The following is a 6,339-nucleotide window of genomic DNA, read 5'->3' on the forward strand; positions in this document are numbered from 1 at the left end:
ACGCAACCAAGCGGCGGCTGCGGGGGGAGGAGTGAAGGCTGGTGCCGGCCCTGGTGCAGAGGTGCCAGCTGCTGCACATGGAGGGTGATCAGTGCTGGCACCGGCCCTGGTGATGGGGAACAGTGGGGTCTTTGGTAGCTAGCTCCATCATTGCACAGGAGATTTTCACAAACCCTGCCAGAATGAATAAATGTCCAGTTTGGGGTCAGTAGCGGAGGGGCTCAGTGATTTCACCCCTTGTATAGTTGTCTGTGTGGTGATGTAGCAGAGCTGACTTTGCCACCTGGTTGTATACAGGACAGCATCATTAGGGAGCCGTACATGTCCCAGGCCCTTCAGCCTCAGGTCTGGGCAGTATGGCCGCCCACCCGCTACAATGGCTTCCTTCTCCCTCATCTACTCTTCAGCCCAGGTTCTTGTGTCCCCAATGATTTTAATTGTATTACTGTGTTATTTTTAATATGCTATAATACATTTTTGCGTTTTTATGGGATACAACTTCCTTTCTCCTTTATTTGATGCATTTACTCTTCAGCGCAGGTAGTTGCGCCTCCTCGCCTTTATTCTGCTTTCTGGGCTCTGCTGCATCCCATGTTATTCTCCTGACTCACTGAGAACGACTCTGGGCTCTGCTACATCCTAATGGTGAGTCTCCTGCTAAATCCTCATTCAGAGTCTGACCTGCTCCACTCTGCTGCATCGCTGGGCTCTGCTACATTGTTCTGTTCTGCTGATCTCTCCATTGAGCCTCTGTTCACTCCCAGTTCTGCTACATTGCTAGTCAACATTTCAGTGCCGCAGACTCGACTCCGTGGCGTCCTATTAGTACTCTGCTGCCTGGTACAGTTGCATTCCAGTCTATCCAGCCTCAATTGTTGTAAGCACTGCCCTGTTGCTCTAACATCATCTGTCTGTGCTGCACAACAACTGCAAAAAAGAATTCAATAATCCAAATTATGAACCGTGCCTAAAATATGCCTGCAGTCACCACTGGGGGGAGCTCCCTGTATACAGAGATACATGATAAGATCCTGTCTGCAGCCACCACTAGGGGGAGCTCCCTGTATACAGAGATACATGATAAGATCCTGTCTGCAGCCACCACTAGGGGGAGCTCCCTGTATACAGAGATACATGATAAGATTCTGTCTGCAGCCACCACTAGGGGGAGCTCCCTGTATACAGAGATACATGATGAGATTCTGTCTGCAGCCACCACTAGGAGGAGCTCCCTGTATACAGAGATACATGATAAGATCCTGTCTGCAGCCACCACTAGAGGGAGCTCCCTGTATACAGAGATACATGATGAGATTCTGTCTGCAGCCACCACTAGGGGGAGCTCCCGGTATACAGAGATACATGATAAGATCCTGTCTGCAGTCACCACTAGGGGGAGCTCCCTGTATACAGAGATACATGATAAGATTCTGTCTGCAGCCACCACTAGGGGGAGCTCCCTGTATACAGAGATACATGATAAGAGCCTGTCTGCAGCCACCACTAGGGGGAGCTCCCTGTATACAGAGATACATGATAAGATCCTGTCTGCAGCCACCACTAGGGAGAGCTCCCTGTATACAGAGATACATGATAAGATCCTGTCTGCAGCCACCACTAGGGGGAGCTCCCTGTATACAGAGATACATGATAAGATCCTGTCTGCAGCCACCACTAGGGGGAGCTCCCGGTATACAGAGATACATGATAAGATCCTGTCTGCAGCCACCACTAGGGGGAGCTCCCTGTATACAGAGATACATGATAAGATCCTGTCTGCAGCCACCACTAGGGGGAGCTCCCGGTATACAGAGATACATGATAAGATCCTGTCTGCAGCCACCACTAGGGGGAGCTCCCTGTATACAGAGATATATGATAAGATCCTGTCTGCAGTCACCACTAGGGGGAGCTCCCTGTATAAAGAGATACATGATAAGATCCTGTCTGCAGTCACCACTGGGGGGAGCTCCCTGTATACAGAGATACATGATAAGATCCTGTCTGCAGCCACCACTAGGGGGAGCTCCCTGTATACAGAGATACATTATAGGACTCTGTCTGCAGTCACCACTAGGGGGAGCTCCCTGTATACAGAGATACATGATAAGATCCTGTCTGCAGTCACCACTAGGGGGAGCTCCCTGTATAAAGAGATACATGATAAGATCCTGTCTGCAGTCACCACTGGGGGGAGCTCCCTGTATACAGAGATACATGATAAGATCCTGTCTGCAGCCACCACTAGGGGGAGCTCCCTGTATACAGAGATACATGATAAGATCCTGTCTGCAGCCACCACTAGGGGGAGCTCCCTGTATACAGAGATACATTATAGGACTCTGTCTGCAGCCACCACTAGGGGGAGCTCCCTGTATACAGAGATACATTATAGGACTCTGTCTGCAGCCACCACTAGGGGGAGCTCCCTGTATGCAGAGATACATGATAAGATCCTGTCTGCAGTCACCACTAGGGGGAGCTCCCTGTATAAAGAGATACATGATAAGATCCTGTCTGCAGTCACCACTGGGGGGAGCTCCCTGTATACAGAGATACATGATAAGATCCTGTCTGCAGCCACCACTAGGGGGAGCTCCCTGTATACAGAGATACATGATAAGATCCTGTCTGCAGCCACCACTAGGGGGAGCTCCCTGTATACAGAGATACATGATAAGATCCTGTCTGCAGTCACCACTAGGGGGAGCTCCCTGTATACAGAGATACATCATAAGATCCTGTCTGCAGTCACCACTGGGGGGAGCTCCCTGTATACAGAGATACATGATAAGATCCTGTCTGCAGCCACCACTAGGGGGAGCTCCCTGTATGCAGAGATACATGATAAGATCCTGTCTGCAGACACCACTAGGGGGAGCTCCCTGTATACAGAGATACATTATAGGACTCTGTCTGCAGTCACCACTAGGGGGAGCTCCCTGTATACAGAGATACATGATAAGATCCTGTCTGCAGTCACCACTAGGGGGAGCTCCCTGTATAAAGAGATACATGATAAGATCCTGTCTGCAGTCACCACTGGGGGGAGCTCCCTGTATACAGAGATACATGATAAGATCCTGTCTGCAGCCACCACTAGGGGGAGCTCCCTGTATACAGAGATACATGATAAGATCCTGTCTGCAGCCACCACTAGGGGGAGCTCCCTGTATACAGAGATACATTATAGGACTCTGTCTGCAGCCACCACTAGGGGGAGCTCCCTGTATACAGAGATACATTATAGGACTCTGTCTGCAGCCACCACTAGGGGGAGCTCCCTGTATGCAGAGATACATGATAAGATCCTGTCTGCAGTCACCACTAGGGGGAGCTCCCTGTATAAAGAGATACATGATAAGATCCTGTCTGCAGTCACCACTGGGGGGAGCTCCCTGTATACAGAGATACATGATAAGATCCTGTCTGCAGCCACCACTAGGGGGAGCTCCCTGTATACAGAGATACATGATAAGATCCTGTCTGCAGCCACCACTAGGGGGAGCTCCCTGTATACAGAGATACATGATAAGATCCTGTCTGCAGTCACCACTAGGGGGAGCTCCCTGTATACAGAGATACATCATAAGATCCTGTCTGCAGTCACCACTGGGGGGAGCTCCCTGTATACAGAGATACATGATAAGATCCTGTCTGCAGCCACCACTAGGGGGAGCTCCCTGTATGCAGAGATACATGATAAGATCCTGTCTGCAGTCACCACTGGGGGGAGCTCCCTGTATACAGAGATACATGATAAGATCCTGTCTGCAGCCACCACTAGGGGGAGCTCCCTGTATACAGAGATACATGATAAGATCCTGTCTGCAGCCACCACTAGGGGGAGCTCCCGGTATACAGAGATACATGATAAGATCCTGTCTGCAGCCACCACTAGGGGGAGCTCCCGGTATACAGAGATACATGATAAGATCCTGTCTGCAGCCACCACTAGGGGGAGCTCCCTGTATACAGAGATACATTATAGGACTCTGTCTGCAGCCACCACTAGGGGGAGCTCCCTGTATACAGAGATACATTATAGGACTCTGTCTGCAGCCACCACTAGGGGGAGCTCCCTGTATACAGAGATACATTATAGGACTCTGTCTGCAGCCACCACTAGGGGGAGCTCCCTGTATGCAGAGATACATGATAAGATCCTGTCTGCAGTCACCACTAGGGGGAGCTCCCTGTATAAAGAGATACATGATAAGATCCTGTCTGCAGTCACCACTGGGGGGAGCTCCCTGTATACAGAGATACATGATAAGATCCTGTCTGCAGCCACCACTAGGGGGAGCTCCCTGTATACAGAGATACATGATAAGATCCTGTCTGCAGCCACCACTAGGGGGAGCTCCCTGTATACAGAGATACATGATAAGATCCTGTCTGCAGTCACCACTAGGGGGAGCTCCCTGTATGCAGAGATACATGATAAGATCCTGTCTGCAGTCACCACTAGGGGGAGCTCCCTGTATACAGAGATACATCATAAGATCCTGTCTGCAGTCACCACTGGGGGGAGCTCCCTGTATACAGAGATACATGATAAGATCCTGTCTGCAGCCACCACTAGGGGGAGCTCCCTGTATGCAGAGATACATGATAAGATCCTGTCTGCAGTCACCACTGGGGGGAGCTCCCTGTATACAGAGATACATGATAAGATCCTGTCTGCAGCCACCACTAGGGGGAGCTCCCTGTATACAGAGATACATGATAAGATTCTGTCTGCAGTCACCACTAGGGGGAGCTCCCTGTATACAGAGATACATGATAAGATCCTGTCTGCAGCCACCACTAGGGGGAGCTCCCTGTATACAGAGATACATGATAAGATCCTGTCTGCTGTCACCACTAGGGGGAGCTCCCTGTATACAGAGATACATGATAATATTCTGTCTGCAGTCACCATTAGGGGGAGCTCCCTGTATACAGAGATACATGATAAGATCCTGTCTGCAGCCACCATTAGGGGGAGCTCCCTGTATACAGAGATACATGATAAGATCCTGTCTGCTGTCACCACTAGGGGGAGCTCCCTGTATACAGAGATACATGATAATATTCTGTCTGCAGTCACCACTAGAGGGAGCTCCCTGTATACAGAGATACATGATAAGATCCTGTCTGCAGCCACCACTAGGGGGAACTCCCTGTATACAGAGATACATGATAAGATCCTGTCTGCAGCCACCACTAGGGGGAGCACCCTGTATACAGAGATACATGATAAGATCCTGTCTGCAGCCACCACTAGGGCGAGCTCCCTGTATACAGAGATACATGATAATATTCTGTCTGCAGTCACCACTAGGGGGAGCACCCTGTATACAGAGATACATGATAAGATCCTGTCTGCAGTCACCATTAGGGGGAGCTACCTGTATACAGAGATACATGATAAGATCCTGTCTGCTGTCACCACTAGGGGGAGCTCCCTGTATACAGAGATACATGATAATATTCTGTCTGCAGTCACCATTAGGGGGAGCTCCCTGTATACAGAGATACATGATAAGATTCTGTCTGCAGTCACCATTAGGGGGAGCTCCCTGTATACAGAGATACATGATAAGATCCTGTCTGCTGTCACCACTAGGGGGAGCTACCTGTATACAGAGATACATGATAAGATCCTGTCTGCTGTCACCACTAGGGGGAGCTCCCTGTATACAGAGATACATGATAATATTCTGTCTGCAGTCACCACTAGGGGGAGCTCCCTGCACACATTGAGTTGATTATATAAACTGCATTCTGTGAGCTCCCCCTAGTGGTGGCTGCAGGCGGTAATAATTTTCTGAATGTTGTGTACGTTCAGTGGATTTGGAGCCCTGCATCAGAAATAGAGAATTCCGTAAACTATAAAGGAAAAAGTTAGTGCAAAATTTTAGAAAAAAAAATGAAATACCAAATGTTGACATCTTGTTAAGTGTAAACTTGAGGACGTGCAATGGCTTCTGCAGCGTAGATAATAACACAGAAGCGATATGTGTTTTCTGATATTCCCATGATTGGTGTCAGTCGGCTCTGCTACATCATTTTCCGACCTGCAGACTGGAGTGAGGCTCTACATTGTGTTGTGACAGTGTCACCAGGGTCAGACATTGTGCTAGCCGTGCAGGAATGGTGGCCGGGTGCTGTCCTTGGCTGGACTGTGCTGTCTGTCACCGATCCGGCACTGGACGCGCCTCTGTCTGGTAACAGTTTGGCATAAATCTGCCATTTCAATATAGAAACAGACAAGGAAATTGGGAAATCAGGACAGAAGTGAATGGTGACATCCGAGGATGAACGACAAAACGTCGTCCCCCCAAGAGAGAGGAC

Source organism: Ranitomeya imitator, chromosome 3 (genome assembly GCF_032444005.1).
Source record: "Ranitomeya imitator isolate aRanImi1 chromosome 3, aRanImi1.pri, whole genome shotgun sequence".
Lineage (NCBI taxonomy): Eukaryota > Metazoa > Chordata > Amphibia > Anura > Dendrobatidae > Ranitomeya > Ranitomeya imitator.